Source organism: Capsicum annuum, chromosome 5 (genome assembly GCF_002878395.1).
Source record: "Capsicum annuum cultivar UCD-10X-F1 chromosome 5, UCD10Xv1.1, whole genome shotgun sequence".
NCBI classification, from domain to species: domain Eukaryota; kingdom Viridiplantae; phylum Streptophyta; class Magnoliopsida; order Solanales; family Solanaceae; genus Capsicum; species Capsicum annuum.
The window spans coordinates 8,808,823-8,835,150 of NC_061115.1; the positions used below are offsets into that span (position 1 = coordinate 8,808,823).

General features: G+C 38.0%; 1 long non-coding RNA gene across 1 annotated transcript; it reads left to right on the forward strand.

Annotated features, from left to right (window-relative positions):
• Positions 1 to 236: 236 nt before the first annotated feature.
• Positions 237 to 25,983, forward strand: LOC124898695. Its single transcript, XR_007055404.1, has 2 exons — positions 237 to 1,236; positions 23,928 to 25,983. It is a non-coding gene; the product is annotated as an uncharacterized LOC124898695 (long non-coding RNA).
• Positions 25,984 to 26,328: the final 345 nt, after the last annotated feature.

The window sequence follows — 26,328 nt, forward strand, 5'->3', positions numbered from 1 at the left end:
GATTTTGCAAAGTAGACGTTAGTCTGTTTTAAAACTATTTTTTTTAAAAAAAATAAAAATAATTGAACTTATTATTGATTCTTTTTCTCAATGATAAGATTTTATAATCATATAAATATTATAATATATTTAGAATTATACGATTCAAAAATCTATCTTTCATTTTAATTAAAATTATTACTATCACAAAAAATTACGTAGCTCTTAAATATTGATAATGACTTCAAAAAAGGAATAAGTCAAATTTGGAGAAATAGTTATAATTTTTTGTGAGAGAAGGTCTCCACCATCTCTCTACTTTCCTCCTTTGTGTATGGATAATACTCTGCAAAAGAGATCCACTCCACTGGAACCACCTGATAAGGGAGAATGCCAAATGGCTATCGACCAACGACCCACCCCATCCTATAGTGACAAAGTACGAGGCAACATTATTAGCCCCACACAATCCCCCCCCTTTATTCCCAACTGAAGTTTCAACAAGCAGAAGGGAAGATCACATTTCCCTCTCCGAAGAAGATAAATTACGCACCGTGGAGGTTCTCAGTTATTATAAAGGCAGTAGGGAAGAAATTTAATCACCACTACCTAAAGACTAAGCTCATAGAGCTATGGAAGATCCAGGAGGCCTTTGCTCTCATCTATCTTGGCATGGAGTTTTTCACAGTTAAACTTAACAACGAGGAATGCCAGAGGAGAGCATTGCAATAGGGTCCATGGTTCATAGCAGAGGCATACCTATCAGTGCGAACCTGGGAACCAAAATTCGTACCGACTGAAAATCAGATCCAAACTATGGCGATCTTGGTTCGTTTGCCACAACTGCCCACTGAATTCTATGATGTGGGGATCCTAGAACGAGTGGGGAACAAGCTGGGGAACCTTGTGAAGATTGACGCATGCACTTCCTCAACCTTGAGGGGTCGATATGCGCGTATTTGCATTCAAATTCCAATGGAAACAACGCTAAAGAAAGTGATAACTATTGAAGGGCACCGTCAAACTATCCACTACGAAGGCGACGACTTCCTTTGCAAACTATGCGGTCACCTAAGGCATACAAAATCTAGTTGCAAAAGAAAACCACCGTCACCAACATCAACTCAGATGGGGGCCATATCTTAGGACGCGTCACCAGCGATAACAACGGAGCAAGAATGCACACAGTTGTCTTCAAGAAAGGTAAAGGGAGGAAAAGGAACTCAACAGTCCCTAATTATGGCAAGAACGCTATAGGTAAGTCTTCTTCCACTTAGAAACAACCTATCGGCGCAACTGCAACAACGTCGGAGATGAAAGGGCTCACTAAGGGTAAAGCCCATTTGTACACACCCGATGTAGAATTGGGCCAGTCCTCTTTCCATTCGGGCACTTTAAATAGCGTGCCTACATCTGTTGAGTCTCCACCTAGTGGGCCGTCCTATTTTAAGTCCATTAAAGGGAAGGACTCGGATAATAGGCATGCACAAAAACAAAGACAATAAGGCCCTGACAATTCACACTTCAAAGCCCATTTGTTAATAGATTAAGGAGGGAATGAAGACTATCCTTTCCAAGTCAAAAGACGAGGAAGACCATCTTCTTAAAGAGGACATCACTAAAAAAGGGAAATATCTCCCTAAGCCTCGAATTTTGGAGCCCAACGTTCCAACTCTGAGTCAACTCTCGACGCCAAATCCAACAAAAAATGCAATCTCTATTGGTCACATCACTGACCTTAAGATGACTGAGGGAGATGATAATATTGGAAGAGATGAGCCTGATATTCCCATGATGAAGGCTTATTCTAACACTTCTTTTCATTTTACCCTCACAAGAGAGACTGATACTCTCTCCAACTCTACAATTAAAGGAAATGGAGACTCAGGATTACCCCCCAATGCTCATAATCCGAACCAGTTAACCTTTTACACCTCACCACTAGCACTAGACCACCAACCAATATCATGGTTGGAGATGGGTCTAGTAGAGCTAATAGTACTGCTACACTAGAGCTGGGAGGGGAGAAATATAACAGTAATTATTCAAAACCCCCATTACCTAGCTCAAGTGATAATAGAATGGTTGAGTTACGGGATTCAAAAGTAGGGTCAGAACATATGGATGACTATCCTTATGAAACTGACCAACCAAACCCCCCTAGAACCTCTCACTCTGGAGGCTCTTAATACAGAAATGTAAGCTAAGAGTCTGTCCCTTCCCTTTTTTCCCCCAAAGAAGAAGGACTTATTAGAGAATGGGCCTCCTTTTGTTCTAGTCAGTGGGGACTTCCTACCACCACAACTACAACCTCAGTTCCAAATAACACCTCTGGAGATGTTAGAGCGAGAAAAAACAGTGAACGTTCTAAGATAAGGGAATCTAGAACTCGAGAGGGTACTAGCCTCACTAAAAGTTCCAAAAATAAAAGAAATAACCCTAGGAAGGCCAGTCCACCTCACCTTCAAAGATATTTCAAGAGAGATAGCCATAATCTTTATCCCCAAATAAACTACCCTACTGGACCTAGATATAGTTCCACCAAGCCCAGTTATAGGCAGTTTCTATAAGACAAAAATATTTCAACTGTCAAAAAAGAGGATGAGGGCAAATTTTCTACTGGGGAAGGGCAAGGAAATCCTGGGAGAAGCTCAGGGTTGGGAGACACCACTAATACCAATAATGAATTACATTATTTGGAACACTAGGAGGGCCAATAGTGCCAAATTCAAAAGGCACTTTAAGAAAATGATTGATATGCACAAACCTGTTATCTTAGCCCTTTTGGAGACTAGAATGAGTGACCATGACAGCCTCACAGAAGATCTAGGTTTTTCCAAGAAGATTCAGTATCCTGCTGTCAGAAGATCTGGTGGTCTTGTTGTAATGTGGAATAAGGACAACATCAACATTAATGACATTAATATCTCTCCTTAGGGTATTCGTGTTACAGTTTAGGTCAGTAATCTCTCCTCCTCTGGTACTTTAGTGCAATCTATGCTAGTAAAAACTTTGAATATAGAAAAACTCTTTGGAACCAGTTTATAAACTTTTATAACTCTATTAGAGATAATATTAATAATTTCTGGCTGGTGGGGGGTGACTTCAATGAGATACTATCCTCCTCTGACAAATTTGGGGGGAATAGTATCAATTATAACAGGGCAAACTAATTCTGGGATTGTATTAACCAAAGTGGGCTTATAGACCTGGGTTTAGGGGTACTAGATTTACTTGGACCAATAAAAGATTCAAAAAAAAAGAACTCCCTCATCCTAGAAAGGCTTTACAGGTGTCTAGTTAATGATTCTTGGATCTCTTTGTTCCCTGAGGCAAGTGTGACTCATCTTCTAAGAACCCACTCAAACAATTCCCCTCTTCTTTCTGTCTCAAAAAACATAAACCCATTAAGGAAAAACCTTTTATAATGGATACAATCTGGTTCTCCCACCCCTCCTTCCCCTAAATGGTTAGAAATTATTTTGATTCTAATAACAGGCTAACTCGTTCCACTGTACATTTTTAATCTGAGATATCTCGATGGAACAAGGAAAATTTTGAGAGTATTTTTCATAAGAAGAATCAAATCCTTTCTAGGTTAGGAGGGATCCATAATTCTAGAGCCTATCCCCATAGATTTTTCCTCTAAACCCTCGAACTCTAACTTGCTAAAGATTACAACCACATTCTTGAGAAAGAGCAAGAGTTCTGGAAGATGAAATCAAGAATCGATTGGCTCGCGGAGGGAGATAGTAATACTTGTTTCTTCCACACTACCACCTTGAATAGAAGGAGGAGCAACAAAATTACTTCTCTTGAAGATGACACTAGCAATTAGATTTACTCCCCTAAAGAGACTAGAGATTTCATCTCCTATTTCTACCTAAATTTTTTCTCCACTGATCACCACCTTTTGTAATGCCCCAATTTTCTAAATCGGAATGCTACACGGTGCCCATGACCCCGAAGGACCACAAATTAACCCATAACTGATATCTATACCTATACACTACATAATATAACATAAAAATATGGCAATAACGGCTGAAAGGCCATAAGGTTCAATCTAAATAAACTTCTGATAAAACAATGCTTGAAAATAGCATAACAATTTCCAAAAACTGATAAAACTGTCTGACATGCTATAGTCTGAAAGCCTTTAACTGTACTGAATAAGGAGTTGAAGGAACATGTCTCCAACTAACTCCATCTACTGAAATATCTAAGTACTAAAGTACTAAAATAAATAAATAATTATATCACCCTCGGATGAAAAGGACTCACTGCTAACTCTGACTTCTGAACTCTGCGATGCTATTGCTGCTCTTGAACTCATACCTATGAACCTATGATGTAAAGTAAAACACCATAGTGCGAATGAGTCAGTGCGACTGAATGTACTGAGTATACGAGTGAGGTAGGCTAAATGCAAAAGATTTATATGCATAAACAATGCTGACTGATATAAATGTAAGAATACATACATGTATAAGTAACTGTAACTGAACTCGTGGTGATACTGACTACTGAGTCTGAATACTGACAACATGAGTTTACTGATATTGATATATAAGTCACTAATAAGTGAGGAACTGATACTGTATTACTAAATAAATGAATGACTATTTCTGACAGTTCAAATTATGAAGAACTGGTCTGATTGACTGTATTTGACAGTCCTGAATCTAACTATACACAATGTAAATTTTATATAACTGATATACTGATAACTAAGTGACTATATCTAACAATCCTGATACTGATGGAACTAGCTGAGTTCCGTACTGATCTGAGTTAACTATATATGATAGTCCTAAATCTGAAGAACTATTTGAGTTTTTTTACTGAGATAGGGTGACTATATTTGAAAGTCCTGATTCTGTAACTGAAACTGTGAAAAGTAGTCATTTAACCGACATGCCCCAAATGCACTATAATAGCTGAGCTGGGGTCCAATCTATGCCCTTATTGGAAGGGTGTTAATACCACACCACTGGTAAAGACAAGCTGTGGGTAACCCTCATCTGATAGTGTCGCAAAAATAAAATGGTGGGCCCCTCATCTGACAGCGCTTATCCACCTCATCAACCCTCGTCTGACAGTGTTGATGTCTTAACCTATGCTGGCTACATAGTTCTGGAATGCAAGGATGAGTGCTAAGACTCACACCCTCATCTGACAGTGTGTGTTCCCATCCTTGGGTTCACTCGGTGCTAATTTCTACTCTCATCTAAAGAGACTGAACATGATTAATTGACTGTACTTGGAATGAGTTTACTGAATTCTGTTGACTGATAGAATACTATTTCTATCTAATAATTGACTGAGATCATGAGATTTCTGAGATTTCCTGAGTCACATGACTGACTGAATTCTATGGAACATGGCTTGACTGAGGATATCATGAAAACATGAATTGGCTCTAGGCACACAACTATATTTTTTAGGTACAAGTACCCCCAGGACTCGATAGAAGGAAACTGACACCATATGACACTTCTTGATCATAGAAATAGAGTTCACAATTCATAAGGGATAAATAAGGGGATTTCATAATAAACATAGTTCTCCACATCTTGTACATGGAAGGGAACACATATAACATGTAAATACTTACATGATTTCGATATCATTAATATTTCATAACAACAATCAATACCCAATAATAGCATGGAAATTGTGTTAAATCATAAAGGGTAGCATAGACGTGTCATTTAAGTACTATTGAGTCATAAGAAACATGATTTTTATCATTCTAGAAATTTCATCAAACACCTTACATGCACACTTTATGGCATAGGTGAAGTCATCAATTTAACTATGTTAAATCACCCAAAACTTATGGGTTTCAACTAACATGCTCACATACTTCATAGAAACACATTAAGATACCATCTTGACTCACCAATAACAACCATCAACATGAACATAATCATACAACACATAAAAATCATAATTCGTTAGTTAGAACTTGGTTCTTGAGATCCACGGATGAAAGGAATCCGTGGATGAACACTACGCATACCTTAGACGGAAGATTCTTGATGATTGACGGAGAAATTTGCTTGAACTTGAATCCCTAATTGAAAATCCTAATGTGTTCTTGAGAGGATTTTGAGAAATATGGGTGTATTTTTGTGTAAATAGGAGCTAATCCCGTGTTTTTGATATATATATATATGGGTGGGAAAATGACAAATTAACCCCCAAGAAACCGAAGTTGAATGCTGAAAATTGGGCCAAAAGGCTATAGGCAGGGTTGCGCCTTGCTCTTAACCCCGCTCTAGCCAGGGCGGCGCCTTGCTTAGGGCGGTGCTCTAGGCTAGGCGGTGCCCCCATATCGCGGAGAGCCACTGGTTTTCCAACCCAAACATTCCCTTATGCTATCCGAAAAATTCTGAAACTTACCCGGGATATACTACGACCTTGCCCTATCGTAACGTAACTTGAAAATCAAAAAACAAATGTCGGGAAGGTCGTCAAATAAATATCCAAAGTTCGGAGGCTTAGAATGAGTTCGGAGGCTTAGAATGAGACTAAGTGTTGAACACTTATCAAAATTTTCTAAGTGTTGGATCTTTTAAAGAGCTTCAAGGAGCTAAACGGGCTAAATTTAAACGCAAGATTTTGTGGGGTCTTACAATATCTCCCCCTTGAGAACATTTGTCCTCGAATGGTGATACGATGCTAAGTGTGTATCAAGAGATTCCAACCAATAGAAGAACAACAAGATGAACAATAGAGTGCTAGTGAATCGAAAATGGCCACACACGGCTTCACTAGGCTTGCAACACTTGTTTGAACTAGAACAGTGAGTTTAACAACAAGAACAACAAAGACAATATTGCTAGTGAATCGAAACAGCCCCACACGGCTTCACTAGACTTTTATATTCAACAACACAATGTTAACAAGATTTACAAAGAAAGAGATAGAAACTTGACAACAATATTCATTAATCTAAGAACCCTAACAAAAGAAAGGATCCTAAGACTAATAAATATTAATACCAAGTTCTTACTTGGACCAAGAGGAACTCAACAAACCCCAAGAACTTAGTTTCTAGCCAAGATACAACACTAGTATCACTCTACTAGTGAGAATTTGGTTTTGGCCTCTCCAATTGAGAAAGAAAAGTAAAATGTTTACAAGTCTTTTATTTCTTGAATAATAGGAATGAACTAAAGCAAGACTAGTCCTATTACATGGCTTATATAGTCACTTAGAAATGAGGGATAAAGACCAAAATACCCTAGGCATTTAAGTGGGTGGGTTTGGGGTGTCTTGGTGGGCTTCTTCACATTTTATTAAATATAGGCCCTTAGATGGGCTCACAAGGGCCTCACACATGGCCAAGAATGTGAACAAGGCTTGGAGTCATTGCAACTCACGTGCTTGGCTTTATGTGAAAGGTCTCGAGTTAGGAATTCTTGTATCATCCACTCCATCTTGAAAGGAATTTGTCCTCAAATTTGGATCATTTTCGTTCTCCACCGATTCCACCCGACAGAGATCACACACGTTGAAAGTCTTGTGCACTTGATATTCCGGGGGTAGATCAATCTTGTAGGCATTATCGATGATTCTTTCTAATACTTGGAATGGGACATCACCCCGTGGAATCAACTTAGTATTCCTTTGAGACGGGAATCTATACTTCCTTAGGTGCACCCACACCCAATCTCCCGGTTCAAGAATGAGATTTCTTCTTTCTTTGTTGGCTCACCTCGCAACTTTTTAGTTTTTGTTCTCCAACCGTAACCTCACCTTCTCATGTAGATTCTTCATGGCCTCCGCCCTTTTGCTTCCATCTAAGCTTATCACAAGATCATTTGGAAAAGGGGTTAAATCCAAAGGGGTGATGGGGTTAATGCCATATACACACTCAAAGGGTGTCATCCCCGTGCTCGATTGTATAACACGATTATAAGAAAACTCAATCAACGGTAAGTGTTCCTCCCAAGAAGTCATTTTTCCTTTAACCATGGACCATAGCATAGACCCTAAGGTCCTATTTTCTACTTTCATTTGGCCATCGGCTTGTGGGTGGCATGAAGTCGAAAACAACAACTTAGTATCGAGTCGACCCCACATGGACTTCCAAAAGTGGTTTAGGAATTTAGAATCCCTATCACTCACTATGGTCCTCGAAACACCATGAAGTTTTACAACATTATCAACAAACAAAGAAGATACACTAGGCGCATCGTCACATTTAGAATAAGGAATAAAGTGAGCTATCTTGGAAAACTGATCCACAACAACAAAAATACTATACCACCCCCTTCTAGTCCTCGAAAATCCCAACATGAAGTCTATTCTATGTCAAGATAAGGACTCAAAGGGGTGGACAATGGGGTGTACAACTCGTGGGGTTGGAGCCGTGACTTGGCTCCTTTACACTCAACACATTGGCCGCAAATCTGGCCCATATCCTTGTGCATTCTAGGCCAATAAAATTGTTCTTCCAAAATTCCGAGGGTCTTCTCAACCCCAAAATGTCCCATTAGGCCGCCATTGTGTGCTTTCCTCATAAATAATTCTCTTCACGAACTTGAGGGAACACACAATCGTCTACCTTTAAACAAGTATCCATCAAATTTGGTATAAGGATGGGAACCCCTATCCGTAACCCACCTATCCCTATCCAACTCTTCACTTTCCCTATAGATAGGAGTGAAGTGAGGTTCCTCGGGATATAAAGACTTGAGGCTTTCAAACCCCATCAACTTAGATGACAAAGTAGACACAAGCACATATTTTTGAGACAAAGAATCGGCAACCACATTGTATTTACCCTTCTTGGATTGAATAACATAAGGGAAAGTTTCAAGAAATTTAATCCATTTGGCATGCCACTGGTTAAGCTTGTCTTGTGCCTGTAGATTCTTCAAGGATTCATGATCCGTTCGGATCACGAATTCTTTAAGCCAAAAATAACGTTGCCAAGTAGCCAACGCTCTAATCAAGGCATACAACTCTAAATCATACATAGAGTAGTTTAGAGTTGCTCCTTTGAGATTTTTGCTGAAGTAGGCAATAGGCTTCAATTCTTGCATTAAAACCGCGCCTATGCCTACTTTGCTAGCATCACATTCGACCTCAAAAGTCTTGTCAAAATTTGGCAATTGTTGTAAAGGGGCCGAGATAAGAAGTCCTCGAAGGCCTTATCTTGTTCATCTCCCCACTTGAAAGGCCGATCCTTTTTAATCACTTTGGTCAAAGGGGAGGCAATAGTGCTAAATCCTTTGACAAAACGTCTATAAAAACTACCCGTGGAAGTTTCTCACTTCACCTACGGTTTTGGGGGTTGGCTAATTTTTAATAGAGTCAATGTTAGATTCATCCACTTCGACCCCTCTTGAGCTCACCACAAACCCAAGAAATACAACCTCATGGACACCAAAAGAACACTTTTCTTGATTAGCATATAACTTCTCCTTTTGGAGGACATCAAACACACATTGTAAATGCTTTACATGCTCATCTAAGTTCTTACTATACACCAACACATCATCAAAGTAAACAACAACAAACTTTTCGATAAATGGCTTCATCGCATGATTCATTAGCCTCATGAAAGTACTTGGAGCATTTTTTAGGACGAAAGGCATAACCATCCATTCATAGAGACCAAATTTGGTCTTGAAAGAGGTTTTCCATTCATTACCCGATTGCATATGAATTTGGTGAGAGCTACTCCTCAAATTAATTTTAGAAAATAAATATGAACCACTTAATTCATCAAGCATATCATCTAACCTAGGAATAGGGTGACTATATTTTATTGTTATCTTGTTGATGGCTTGGCAATCGATGCACATACACCAAGTCCCATCTTTCTTGGGAACTAGTGGCACCGGGACCGCACAAGGAATCATACTCTCCTTGATATACCCTTTGTTGAGGAGTTCCTCAACTTGGCATTGTAATTCCTTGGTATCCATCAGGTTGCTCCTATAAGCCAATTTGTTGGGCAATTATGAACCTGACATAAAATCAATTTGGTGCTCAATTCCCTGAAGTGGGGAAAATCCTTGCGGTAATTCATTTGGAAAGACATCCTCGTAATCCTGCAAAACATGAGAAATAGAAGGAGAAATGGAAATGTTAGTGGTGTTAGTATTAAAACAATGAGCCGAGCATCAGAGTTTCCTCGTCATGATCCACAAATAATTCTTTCCTCCTCTCCATAATCACCACACTTCCTTGCCCCTTAGAAATCAGGACCCCCTTGGTTTCCCCTACTCCCTCACTCTCAGGTTCCCCTTTTTTCCCCTTACTCTCGGCCTTCTTTCCCCTTTTCCTTAATTCTTGCATCTTTTGATGTAATTATTCACTTGAGAAGTCAATAATGGATAAAAAGAGACCTTGAGACCATCCTTCTCTAGTGTATACCAATTAGACCTTCCATCATGTTTGGTCAACCTATCGTATTGCCAAGGCCTTCCTAATAATAAGTGACAAGCTTGCATTGGTATCATGTCACAAAGCACCACATCATGGTAGTTGGATACCTTAAAACGTATCACACATTTCTTGGTGACCTTTAACTCATAACATTCATTCAACCATTGCAACTTATAAGGACTAGTGTAAGGTATAGTCAGAAATTTCAAGAAGTTCACCATTCCAACACTAACCATATTCGCACAACTTCCACTATCTATCACCATAGTGCACACACTTACCTTCACAAGACATTTAGTATGGAATAGATTCTCCTATTGGATAGGATTATCTATTGTCTTACTAATCATGGCACGCCTCACTACAAAGTTTGGAATCACGCACTCCCCTTCTTGCGGATAAGAATCCTCACAATCATCATCATCATCATGTGGATTTTTTTTGGGTTCCTCTCCATCTTGAGGCTCGGCCTCATTCTCTTTTTTTTCAAGACCCACTTCCTCACCAAGGTAATACAATCACCCTTTTCTTAGGATCATATTGCGCCGGTTTGGACATTCATTGGCTTTATGTCCTCAACCTTGGCACTTGAAACATTGAAACCCTTTAGGATTAGAATACTTGTGAGCTTCTTGCTGGGGAAGAAATTTGTTGACTATTTTAGGCTCGGGCAGCCTTGTGGTTGCGGGTTGGTCCTTGTTTTTGGGCCAACCCAAAGATGGTTGAACCATATCTTTACCCCTCAGCCAACCCGTGGTTGATGGTCCCTTTGCCTTGAACGATGACCTCTCTTTAAGCTCCCTTTCAATCTTAAGAGCCGCTTGGAAAATCCCTTCAATGGTATCAAACTTGTGAAACGTCAAATGAGTGGAGATCTTTTTGTTCAACCCACAATTGAACCGAATGATTTCATGGCCAATTTGTTCTCCCCGATTATTAAGCTTCAACATGAGTTATTGAAACTCATCATAGTATGCCATAACACTTTAATTCCCTTGTCGTAAATTATACAACCTAGCAAGCAACTCATGATGATAAATTTTGGGAAGATACCGTTGCCTCATTAGATACCTCATCCGAAACCATGGTGGTGGTTGTCCCTCTACCAACTCATTGCCGAACCGCTTGACATATTCCCACCAAGTGTTAGGATAGCCTTCAAAATGAGCTATGGCATAACAACTCTTCTTCTCCTCCGAGATATCATTCACTTGGAATACTTTATCATACGCCGACTCCCAAGCAAGATACACCTCGGGGTCACTTTCACCCTTAAAGATAGGTAGGCTCAATTTGATGGTATTGATTCCTACATCTCTCTCTAGGTGTCGGTTTCCCCTTTCTCCACACCCTCGGTATCTTCTTGGATCCACACGACCTTCTTTCATCTCTTCCTCTCTTGTGGGCAAGTTTCGAGAGTAACGGTGGTGGAGGAATTTCTATCATGTTTACTTGATGAAACATGTCGAGGAGTAGAAGGACAGAGTTCCTTTGACTCTCCACTTGTTCAAACCTCCCACTAATAGGTGATGTGGCAACATGTCATTGGCCACGGGTCCACATAAATAGTTCATCATCTTGAAGTCTTAGTCCCCTTAGGTCTTTTGTAATGGATAACTTGTTATTGGGATGGAAAACATAAAATCTTGTAACCTTTTTCAACCCTTTTTTTTCAAACTCAAAAGGTGATGTTTGACCTCACTAGTCCCACAAGACAAGGTTCCTTGTTTTAAGGAAAAGTAGTTGTCAAGTCTTGAAAAGGTGATGTTGGCAAGTCTTCTCAGAAACAATTTTCAATTTTGTCTTACAACTTTTATGGATCTATTTCTCTTCATAGAAGTTAAGACATAAGATGAGGAGAAGTTTAAAATGAACACAACATCAACACCTTTAAGAGCATAACAACAATACACCATAATGGTCACTTTCAAGTTTTATTTTTTCACAACACAATTCTCTTTTTCATTAAGCTCAACTTTAGATTTAGACACCTTTTGTGTTGATGAGAAAGAAACCAACACAAGAGATAAACTAAACAAGTAAAACTTTTGTAGATCTACAATCAATTTTTGACCAAAATATTCAAGAACACTCTTTTTGGTAAGAGCTTTCCAAGATTGGTTTTGTAAGAACAAAACCTAGCCTTGAGCTTTGATACCAAATTATACAATGCTAAGTGTGTATCAAGTGATTCCAACCAATACAAGAACAACAAGATGAACAACAAAGTGATAGTGAATCAAAAATGGCCACACACGGCTTCACTAGGCTTACAACACTTGTTTGAACTAGAAAAGTAAGTTTAACAACAAGAACAACAAAGACAATATTGCTAGTGAATCGAAACAGCCCCACACGGCTTCACTAGACTTTTATATTCAACAACACAATGTTAACAAGATTTACAAAGAAAGAGATAGAAACTTGACAACAATATTCATTAATCTAAGAACCCTCACAAGAGAAAGGACCCTAAGACTAATAAATATTAATACCAAGTTCTTACTTGGACCAAGAGAAAATCAAAGAACCCCAAGAACCTAGTTTCTATCCAAGATACAACACTAGTATCACTCTACTAGTGAGAATTTGGTTTTGGCCTCTCCAAATAAGAAAGAGAAGTAAACAATTTACAAATCTTTCATTTCTTGAATAATAGGAATGAACTAAAGCAAGACTAGCCCTATTACATGGCTTATATAGTCACTTAGAAAGGAGGGATAAAGACCAAAATACCCTTGGCATTTAAGTGGGTGGGTTTAGGGTGTCTTGGTGGGCCTCTTCACATTTTAATAAATATAGGCCCTTAAATGGGCTCATAAGGGCCTCACACATGGCCAAGAATGTGAACAAGGCTTAGAGTCATTGCAACTCACGTGCTTGGGTTCATGTGAAAGGTCTCGAGTTAGGAATTCCTGTATCAAATGGAAATTGGCTGAGATGGGAGAAAAGATCAACTGGAGTACATATAGAACATACACAACTATTAACATGAGATCATGACTGAATAGCTAAATACACCATACTGAACATGCATATCTAATGCATGCGTAACTGATTCATGAGTGCATGAGGGTGAATACTTATAAGCTGATCACGCATATCTGATGCGCAAATATATGACTGAAATAGCTCATAAATATGGGAATAAACATGCAATGGTAAATATACCAAGTTTGTCTTGAAAATTGAGCATAGAACTGAAGATCAAGTTGATAATGGAATTGAATATGATAACAGAGTTTTTCTTACATTAAGAATGCATATTTGATGCATAGTTACATGACCGAGCTAACACATGAATGCGTGACTGAATGTGCAATAGTGATTGACACCAAGTTGTAATGGGAACTGATATCATATTCATAATGATAGTTTGAACATAGAACTGAGTAGGTTCAAGAAAATTGTTATGGAAATTGAAAAGTACTTTTGAACCCATGATTATACTAGAAGTATGCATGAACGAAAATATGAGAACATAACTGAGACTGAAACGTGATGCATGAACTGAATTCCATAAACTAAACTGAGTCTTGAATACATGGCGTACAACCAAGGTTGGAGATTAAGGGTCAACTTATGAGTACCCCCTACTCCTAAATTGGATTCATTACACGAAGAGAGAATAGGATGATTATGCTATAAAATTTTAGGGGAATTATAGCGTATCTCCCCCTTGGGACACTAGGTCCCTAAAAGAATACTGACTTGGTTGAGCTACTGAGGGAAGCTGAGGCGATGTGCAAAGCACCTTGGAATTGAATCACGATTGATTACATGAGATCTGAAACTAAGACATGATACATGAACTGAGCTGAGATTACATCTACATGATTGGTTCCAACCAGACTGTACGAACTTGTCTGACTGATCGCTAGACATGAAGTACTGGCTATTTTAAACTAATTCCCTACTAGCTGACTCATATGGTCTGTTGACTAGTTGATGGTTATGTACTAGCCATATAAGATTGAACGGTACTTAGCCTGAATAACTGGGATGAAAATATAGAGGTTTTTATGAACATGAGAAAGGAACTAATTGAGTAATGTGTGATAGCTAAGCATGAATTCGTGAAATACTGCATTATCTGTGAATGCAAGTCCAGGTGGATAATATGATTTGAATATATTCTATAAGTTGAGGTACTAGAACACTGATGACATGCATGACTAATAACTACACGCCATGGTCAAGCAAACCTGAAATTAAACTATGGTACTGATCTGATTTCTGACCTGACGCTAACACTATATCTAAGACTATAGTAGAGACTGAACTGTACTTAGTCCGAATAGCGGGACTGAGGTTGTAGAATATTATGCATAGGAGGTAATGACTATCTGAGTAATATGAGGTAGCTCAAGCATGGATTCATGAAAAACTGTATTATTTGAGAATGCAAGACCAAGCATATGACATGATTTGAAAACATTCCAAATACTGAGCTACTAAAATACTAGTAATGTATAACTAAAAACTGCATGCTATGGTCAAGAAATTCTAAAACTGAACTAAATTTTCTGATCTGATTATTGAACTGAAGTTGACATTATAACTAAGACTGTAACTGGGATCCATACTGGAACAAATATTGGGTCTTGATAACTGAATGCTGATAGCTGAGGGTTAGGATGATACTGAAATGCTTGATTTTGAGACTGAACACTGATTACTGAAATTGTAACTAGGATGGCAATTGAGTTATGATAGTCGCACAATGAAGGCTGACATAAGTCCAGGATCTGAATGTACATTCACACTCTGAAATTTCCCAAATTCTAAGTACTACCTCTTGCTAGCCATTTACTTGCACACTAACATGATATTCAAGCCTATCTTCATAGATAAACCCTCATGTAAAGTAAGCATTCAACGACCTTCTCTTAACATGAATCATTCACTCTTTTATTTAAGCAACTGCTCTTCGCTATACTACACTATTTTTACAAAGAGAACTTACTGAAGGGTTAAATCGGGAGGACCTAAAGCATAAATGGACATTAACTGATCTTGGCACTTGACTGAAGCCAAAGGAATAGAATATAAACATCATGTGTTTACCAAACGGTCTAAACTGAGGATATGCATGACATAGTCAGAATTTAACGGGTAGGTAGGGACGTAGCATGAGTCATAGAAGCCGAGTATACTATAAAACATGATATGCGTACATGAGTCATAAGCTGCATGACCTGAATTTGGAGTTCCTATTTTCATGGGACATGGTCTGCATTACTGAGGGGAATAGAACTGAACTTCTTTTACTGGGAACTGGAATCGTACATGATTCAATGGAAAAGCATGCAAATACAAGCTGGGTTCATGGAACTGAAATATGAAGCATGAGTAGGCATCATGCTGACTGAGGTACGAAGCTTTACGCTGGGATAAGGATGGGTCGGGAACTGTCTTCCCTTGTTGATTTTCCATACATATTGGCACTACTACTATAATATGGGAATGTGACTTGGTCACTTGATCTATCATCTCCCCCTTATCTTAAATCCATCAACATAAGTCTGTGAACACTCTACTAAACTCTAAACTGCACTGCAATCATCATCACATACTTACACTCTGTTGACAAATGCTTGCCTTACTAAACACATTGTTTCTGTTTCTTCATACACTACTAATATCACATCCCTTAAACTCAATCCACACCTTCATACTTAGTATCTAATCAATAAACTTAAATTCTTGCTAGTACTGTTCAATCCTACTAATCTACCTTGGAACATCTATCCCCATGAATACATAGTCTGTTAAATCTGGATAATACTATCCCAACTCTACTACTGCTAAACTCCTAGGTTCATGCTTCTGACTCTAGGCCTATGCTATCATAGGATTCTGAGAAGGGATTTGATGACCTATCTAGATTTGGGTTCGAGAAGAAGTTTTCATGAACATGGATGAAATAGGGACAACTTGGAACATAACTGAACTGATGGGATACTGCTGAGCGTGTGGGAAATCCCATAGCTGTCTGCAGGGACTACCTGAGGTAGGCTTATCTTTAGGATTTTGAGCTTGACTGTTTCTGTTACCTTGAAAGTAACGTGGAGCATGATGATAATCTATATGATTTTTCTTAGAGAACCTTTCTATAGCATGATCTGAGATATGAAAGAAGGGAAACTGTTCCTAAAACATCTTATAGCCTCCTTCATATAAGTGTGGTGCACAACACACGCATGTACAAGAGTCCTCTAAATATGTCTTTCATACTTCCTAGGACTCTATTGAACCTTAGGCTTTGATACCAAGTTTCTAACACCTTAATTTTCTAAATTGGAACGCTAGACGGAGCGCATGACCCTGAAGGACCACAAGCTAACCCATGACTAATATTTGTACCTATACACTGCATAATATAACATAAAAATATGGAAATAATGGTTGAAAGGCCATAAGGTTCAATCTAAATAAACTTATGATAAAACAATGCCTGAAAATGGCATAACAATGCCTAACAACTGTTAAAACTATCTAACATGCTATAGTTTGAAAGCCTCTAACTATACTGAATAAGGAGTTGAAGGAACATGTCTCCAACTAACTCCATCTATTGAAATTTCTAAGTACAAAAGTACTAAAGTGAATAAATAATCATATCACCCTCGAATAAAGAGAACTCACTGCTAACTCTGACTGTTAAACTGTGCGATGCTACTGCTGCTCTTGAACTCGTGCCTTTGAACCTATGGCATAAAGTAAAACACCATAGCATGAATACGTTAGTACGACTGAATGTACTGACTATACGAGTGAGGTAGTCTAAATACAAAGGGTTTATATGCATGAACAATGCTGACTGATATAAACGTGAGAATACATACATGCCTAAGTAACTGTAACTGAACTCATGGTGATACTGACTACTGAGTCTGAATACTGACAACATGAGTTTACTGATATTGATATGCAAGTCACTAATAATTGAGGAACTGATACTATATTACTAAATAAATGAATGACTATTTCTGATAGTTCAAATTATAAAAAACTGGTCTGGTTAACTGTATTTGACAATCCTAAAACTGACTATATACAACATGAATTTCATATAAATAATATATTAATAATTGAGTGACTATATCTGACAGTCCTAATACTGATGGAACTAACTGAGTTCTGTACTGATCTGACAGTCCTGAATCTGAAGAACTATCTGAGTTCTTTTACTAAGATAGGGTGACTATATCTGAAAGTCCTAATTTTATAACTGAAGCTGTGGAAAGTAGTATTTTAACTGACATGCCCCAAATGAGCTATAATAGCTGAGCTGGGCCCAATCTGTGCCCTGATTGGAAGGGTGTCAATATCGTGCCACTATTAAATACAAGCTGTGGGTAACCCTCATCTGACAGTGTCCCCCAAAGAGAACGGTGGGCCTCCTCATCTGATAGTGCTTATCCACCTCATCAACCTTTATTTGATAGTGTTGATGTCTCAACCTATGCTGGCTACATAGTTTTGGAATGCAAGGATGACTGCTAAGACTCACACCCTCATTTGACAGTGTGTGTTCCCATTCTTGGGTTCACTCGGTGCTAATTTCTATTCCCATCTAAAGAGACTGAACATGATTAACTGACTGTACATGGAGTGAGTTTACTGAATTCTGTTGACTGACGGAATACTATTGCTATCTGATAATTGACTGAGATCATGAGATTTTTGAGATTTCCTGAGTCACATGACTGACTGAATTCTATAGAACATGGCTTGACCGATGATATCGTGAAAACATAACATTGGCTCTAGGGACATAACTATATTTTTCAGGTACAAGTACCCCCAGGACTCGATAGAAGAAAACTGACACCACATGACACTTCTTGATCATAAAAATAGAGTTTAAAATTCATAAGGCATAAATAAGGGGATTTCATACTAAACATAGTTCTCCACATCTTGTACATGGAAGGGAACGCATATAACACGCAAATACTTGTATGATTTTGATATCATTAACATTTCATAACACAACAATCAATACCCAATTATAGCATGGAAATTGTGTTAAATCATAAGGTGTAGCATGGACTTGTCATTTAAGTACTATTGAGTCATAAGAAACATGATTTTTATCATTCTAGGTATTTCATCAAACACCTTACATGCACACTTTATGGCATAGGTGAAATCATCAATTTAACTATCTTAAATCACCCCAAAACTTATGGGTTTCAACTAACATGCTCACATACTTTATAGAACCACATTAATATACCATCTTGACTCACCAATAACAACCATCAACATGAACATAATCATACAACACATAAAAATCATAATTTGTTATTTAGAACTTGGTTCTTGAGCTCCACGGATAAAAAGAATCTGTGGATGAACACTACGCATACCTTATACGGAGATTGATGGAGAAATTTAGTTGAACTTGAATCCCTAATTAAAAACCCTAATGTGTTCTTGAGAGGATTTTGAGAAATATGGGTATATTTTGGTGTAAATGGGAGCTAATCCCGTGTTTTTGATATATATAAGGGTGGGAAAATGTAACGCCCCGAATTTGGGTCCCGAGACGTCACACAGTGCTTAGGGTCACAAGTGACTCCAAGCTAACCATTCTACTGGCATAAATCATAAGCAACTGAATAAAAATACAAATCCATACAAATCAGCAGAAATTAACTCTTTTCTGAATCTGATCGATACAAAAATGGAATTTTACAGGATTACAATTCTGCCTTTACAACCAAAACTAAAATGAAATACATCAACTTCTACTGACTGTCTGTGAAGCCTCTACTAGTACTGACTGTAGGTTGCCGGGTCATGTCTCCCGACTACCCCAACTCAACACGACTAAATAAAGAAAATACAATACTATAAGCTCTGCATAACTAACCCAAGCCCTTGAATCAAAAGGACTCATCACCTGCTGACTGGATACCTTGAACTGAATGGATCTGAAGTTGTAACTATACTTTGTACCTACATTCCGAGAAAATGTAGCCCACATACGAATATATGGGTCAGTACCATGGAAAAGTATCGAGCATATGGTGGTGTAATGCATATATAAAATAATATCTTAATATCATCACAGTTTATAAAATTATGCATGCTGATATAGATGACTCACTTAGCTCGAATTAAATCATCGAAATCATGGATGAATAATACATGTAAAGTAAAACAAGTGCGTCATTACAATACGTTCTCAATTCACTTTCATCTCAATTTCAAATCATCAAAACAATCAAATCTCATGTCAATTCTCTTTAGAATATATTCGTTAAATCTTTTAAGAATAATGACTTTCTCAAACTCAGCCTTTTAAGCAATTATGTTTTCATCTCAGATAGAAGAGTACACACACACAGATTACTTCACCAAAGATAATAATCTCAAAGAGGGTTTAAATCCCATTTATCAACACTTGAGCAAAACATTTCAAGATTCATACTTTGTATAGCAAACAAGTATAACTCATATGAAAATCCGGAAATTCAACTTGAAACATGATATTAACATCAAAAATCAAGGAATTTATCTTTAAGACATCACAAAAATATCATAATTTCTTGAACAAGAATATAGGATAATAGTTTCCATCTCAAATTCATAATTAAACAAGTAAAATCATGTATCTTCATAAAATAATATAAATTTTTGGGCACAAGAACGAAAGGATGTTCTTGTTGAAAATCCCACATATGTTGAAATTGAAGCTTTGGATGAACTCTTAACCTTGGGACTCTATTCGTGAAAATAATAGGTGCTTCTTGTAGCCCTCGGAATGGGGATTCCGAACCTCGAAGAATTATTGAAAACTCATGGTTGAGTCTTGAGATATTTGAATTTTTAGGTTGAAACCCTAATGAATGTTCTTGGTGATTTTGAGAGAAAGTAAACTTATTTTGGTGTTATGGGAGTTTAATCCCATGTTATAGACTTATATAGGGGTGTTTTTGGCACTTGGAAGTGAGGTATGCGGTGCACAACCCATGGCAGACCTTAAGGTATACGTTGCACACCTTATGGCAGACATTTAAGTGTGCCTCGCACTCCCAATCACACACGTTTGATCGGGCGGCGCATTGCCCATCGCACATCCTTACTGCCTCTCACAAAAATAGGCATAACTCTTTGCTCGGGTATCGGATTTTTGCGAAATTGGTATCGTTGGAAAGATAATTCAATTATCTAAAATTTGATAGGTCTTGGGAAGAAAATTTCCATGTATATTAAGAGATATTCACATTTGAAGTTGACCCTTGTAGAATTGAATGTCAAATTTTGGATGAATTAATTGGTCTTAGCTCAACCTTGTTCTACGTCATTGCTATAAACATTTTCCACCTATAAACTACTCCATAGACTAGGATAATGATCATGCAACTTGTATTCATGTAAGAATCACTTGTATTAGAGCTTAGATGCAGAGGAACGATGGTTAGAATTCTAGCACAAAAATATGGGGTATTACAGAAAATGACCAAATTAACCCCCAAGACACGGAAACTGAATGCTTAAAATTCGGCCAAAAGGCTATAGGAAGTGCGGCGCCCCCTTATCGCGGAGAGCCACTGGTTTGCCAACCCAAACATGCCCTTATGCTATCCAAAAAATTTTGAAACTTACCCGAGATGTACTACGAACTTGCCCCATAGTAACACAACTTGAAAATTGAAAAACAAATGTTGGGAAGGTCATGAAATAAATCCCTAAAGTTTGGAGGCTTAGAACGAGACTAAGTGTTGAACACTTATCAAAATTTTCTAAGTATTGAATATTTTAAAGAGCTTCAAGGAGCTAAACGAGCTGAATTTAAACGCAAGATTTTGCGGGGTCTTACACCTTTCTTCCCTGTCCTTTCAAAAAACCCTTCTAAAAAAGGTTCCATCAATCAAGGCAGCCACCAGGCCTTGATAGCCATCCCTGAGTCTGATGAAATCAAAAGAGCTATTTTCTTCTTTAACCCCACTAAAGCCCCAAGATATGATGGTATTCATTCCCTTTTCTACCAGAAGTACTAGGATATCTTAGGTTCCTCCTTGGTTAATTTTTGTAGAGAGACCTTTATCAAGTGTTCCATGGAGAAAGAGGTTAATACCACCTACTTTTGCCTCATCTCGAAGTGTAGAAATGCCATGAATCTAAAGAATTTCAAATCTATTGGGCTTTGTAACACCCAATACTAAATTATCACTAAGCTCATTGCCAACAGGTTAAAACCCCACCTTGTTAACATTATTAGCAACAACCAATCCAGTTTCATGGCCAATGGGAGAGCTGTTGACAATGCTATCATTGTACATATATTCATCACTCAATTCTCTAAAATGAGGGGCAAGAAGGCTAACATGATTCTTAAGATTGTCCTTGAGAATTTTTTAATAGATTAGAATGGTCCTTCATCACACAAGCACTACACTTCTTTAACATTCCTTCCAGGCTTGTCACTCTCATCATGTCCTGCATATCTTCTTCCCATATTTCTATCCAAATTAATGAGGGGAAAACTAGCTTCTTCAAATCCACCAGGGGCATTAGGCAGGGAGACCCTCTTTCACACTACATCTTCATAATGTGTATGGAACTCCTTTCTAGAAGAATTAATCATGAATTCGACCTTTTGAACTGGACCTCCATTTCTACATGCCCTAAAGGTCCAAAAATCTCCCACTTTTTTTTTGCAGATGATCTAACCCTATTCGCCAGGGCAGATGATAAAAACTGTCAAACCATCATAAATACACTCAACAATTTTAGCATCTACTCTAGACAAAAAGTTAACATCTCCAAGTCAAAGGTAATCTTCTCGCACAACTGCTCCCTTGTCAAGAGAGACACCTTAGCCTCCAAGTTGCAAATCCAGGCCAAAATGTTTTTTTGGAAATACTTAGGTTTCCCTATTTTCCATCAGAAACCTCACGCTAAAGATTTTACCTTCATTCTGGACAATCTCAACACCAAATTGAGGGGTTGGAAGACTAGATTCCTTAACATGGGTGTAGAACCATTCTGGCAAATGCTTCTCGTGGGACCATGACTAACCATATTATGCAATACATTAGCATCCCCAACAAAATTGATGAGCTTATTGACAAAAAAATCAGAGATATTATCTGGGGATCCACCAAAGATAAGAGAAGGATACAGCTGCTATCCTGGGATATGGTTACTTTGCCATAAAGGGAGGGTGGTCTTGGTATCCAAAAAGCCAAACTCAAAAATGCATCTATGCATATGAGCCTGGCTTGGAGGTTCAACCAAGACCCCAATAACCTTTGGACCAGAGTTCTGCATGCCAAGCATTACTGCAATACTATTCCTAGTTCTACTTTGGCCACCAGAACTTGGAGGAACATCTTGAAAGTTTGGCATAACTGTAAGGAAGCGCCATCTGGAGTGTCAAAAATGGTCAAAATATAAGCTTTTGGATGGATAGGTGGACCCCAAATACCCCTCCCTTACAGCCACGATCCAGGGTCCTCTTAATAGGAACGAAGAGAATATCAAGCTATCTGAGGTGTGGATTCATAATTCTTGGGATTTTGACTCACTCTCGATGCAAATTCCCTAAGATATCAAGCACAACATAAAAAGTGTTTTGTTCTATAACCACAAATTGGAAAGAGATACCCCTTTGTGGAGACTGAAAGGGGATTGTCTTTTCTCTTGTAGTATTGCTTATAATCTTCTTCTACCTAGGAATTTGAAAGAAAAGACTGAGTGTTATGGGAAATAGCGATGGTCCATGTTGTGGAAAATTTACTCACCCAACAAGCTCAAGTTCTTCATCTGGAAGTTGATCCATAATCGTCTACCCACTAATGAGTACCTTCAAAGGTTGGGGATCGACCTTGACCCTAAATGTCCTATCTGTAGTAGCCCTACAGAATACTCTAACTCTATTTTCTTTTACCGTGCCAGTGCAAGAAAAATAGGGATGGATCTACTGGATAAAGCCAACTAGAAAAACAGGCCCAAGCTAAATCTTAGTGCCTTTATGCCTGTTAACTAGAAAAACACCTAGGAGTTAATTAAAAACAAAAGATATAATAAGCTGGTGCTTTGGTCAGAAATCATTCCTTATTGTCTATGGACAATCTGGAAATTGAGAAATGAGAATGTCTTCCAACACACCACAAAGATCGCTTTCTTCAATCATGCGTATTCTCAAACTATTGAATACGCCCACCTCAGCTCTGAAGGTCATACTAATATTCCCATCACTCCAATCAACATCAAATGGGAGCCTCCGAAGTGTGATACCTTTAAATTAAACATTGATGGTTCTTTCCTAGGTAATCCGAGGAAAGGGGGAATATGAAGAGTGATAGAAACCATAACGGGGACTAGATAGTTGGCTACACCAAAAGTTTCATCAATGCAACAAACAACCAGATGGAATTAATGGCTCTCCTTAAGGGATTAATAATAATTGAACAATTAAATCTCATTCCAATTGAAATCAACACAGATTCTATAGAAATTATCAAGATTCTTATTGACAATAATCTTCTATATGTTGGAATTGTCGATGATTACAGGTACATGTTAAGGGGATTAGGGAATCCAGTTGTATGACATAGCTTTAGAGAACAAAACATAGTGGCGGATGCGGTGACTAAGATGGGATCCAACTCAGATGTTTTTGGAAGTACTACAATCTTGGAAGTTCCTCCAGTGTGTGCTCGCCATGCTCTTTGGGCAGACGTGATAGGAACTACTTTTGAAAGAAGCATAAGATGTAATAGTGGAAGTCCATCAAAACTCGTCTACCAGTTTTTTGATATCAACCCTGGTTGATATCCAGAGGTGTATGTAAATTATAAGCATCCACTGTTTCCTAGTTAAACCAATCATCTTCTTTATCAAAAAGAAAAAAGATAATTACTTCAATTTCAACAACCAGGATAACAGTGTAGACACATAATTTTTTCTCTCCCCGAAAGAAGTTTTACCATTTTACCACCACCTTACCATGTATCCTATCCCTTGTGATAATCTCTTCACAAAAATACGAAAATAACAATCCCTAACAAAATCCCTAACAAATCTTATCTTGTTTTAACATCCCAAAAACCTCTCTAATTAAAAGATGACACATCACCACCCAATACCCTCCTACTCTACCTACCCACGTGACCCACACCACCTCACCTATTCTTTCTTTACACTTTTATTCCTTTCTACAAAGAGAAGAGAAAGAGATAATTACAAAAAAGGAGGCCCCCACAAATGACATATACATACACACTTTCACAATTCGTCAAAGGGGGGAATTCATCATGTACACACTTACGGATACAGTGAAAAGGGGGCAACAAAAACACACTATTTTTTCTTTCTTCTCAAGCAGCACACACCACCGGCCTTCTTCGTAATTTCACACACAGAGAGGACCCTCACGAAATTCCATAAACACGCACATACAAAGCACACAGTGAAAACAACAAGAAAAAGGAGTAAAATGGAGTGAGAATCGAAGGAGAAAATAGAATCTGGGTTTGGATTACTATTCTGGCGTCATAATCGCCAAATTTCGACTGGTTCCGCCAGTTTTTCCCTTTGTAGCTCATCGGAGCTCAGTTTCGATTGATTTTCAGCTCATTATTTGATCGATTCCGTCTTAAATCTCCAAGTATCATCGCCTCCTTTGATTTCCAGGCAGGTTTGACCGGAAAACATAAATTGTTGACAGATTTTTTTTGTTGAAATCGCCCTTATTTCAAATCAATCTTAAGATTAGTTCGCGTATGGGAATGGTTTGTATTGTTGCGATTTTTCATCTTGGGTTCTTCGATATTCATTACTGGTTTGGGGCTTTAGGTTTCGGGTCGTCTTGACCCGTTCGTTTAGTTCAGTTTTGGGTTTCAATTTCTCAATACCGAGATGGATAAATTCATCTTTGAGTCTTAAGTCAAAGTTATCGGAGGCGAGTTTCCTTTATTTTGTCAAATAACATTCATCAAAATCGGTATTAAGGTCCATCCCTCAACTCTACTATTCTTATTATTATCTCAAATGTGTTTAAATATTGTGATTGTGTAGTGTGTTTGTGAGCTTGTTTGAGCCATGTTGATTATCATTGTCTTGATTTTTATCTCGAAATTGAATACTTGAGAATTGGGTTAGTTGTGAGATTGATATTAAATAAGGGCAGAATTAAGAAATTGATAAAAGTGGAATGTAGACTAATTTTGGTTCGTTGTCGATTCGCTTTATTTGGAATAAGCATGAATATTATTGGAACATGATAGAGTGGTGATGTGTTGAAATGGATACACAATATAGGTTCGGGTAGGCAAATTTAGAACTTGTGTTTTGATTGAATGTTTAAATGTGTGTTTTGAACGTTCTTCTAGTTAGCTTATTTAATTCAGATGTATTTGGCCGGGGAATGCCCCGAGGTATTTGTGTTCATTTATCGAGAATGCTCCAAAGTATTTTGTACCCGGAGGACATTCGAGATGAATATCCGAGGCGTCGGGTTTGAGCTTAGTCTAGCACTAGTATAGAATAGGATTTATATTTTTGCAATTTTTCTGTTTTGAACTGTATAAGTGGACTGGACACTATATTTTGGATTTGTTTTGCTTTGTTTATTTGATTGATTGTTTTGTGTGATTTTGTGTGGTTTATACATTCGTAGAGTCAAATTAGCTGATATGTTCCACCAAGCGACCGTGGTTGAACCACGGGATTAGAGGGGGGGAGGTGCCTAACACCTTCCCATTGGTCAACAGAATTCTTTAATTGGAATCTCTATTTGCAAACCAGTTTCAAAGAGTCAAACGGTGAAAAAGATTTTGCAAAGGTGACTTGGCACACCGGATTATGCCAAGTGGCGACTCTGAGTTTAATGGTAAATAATCTTTTTTCGAAATAAATCTTCATTTTTTGTCACTTTAATAAAAAAAAAAACCCTTTCAAACTTAAAAAATGATT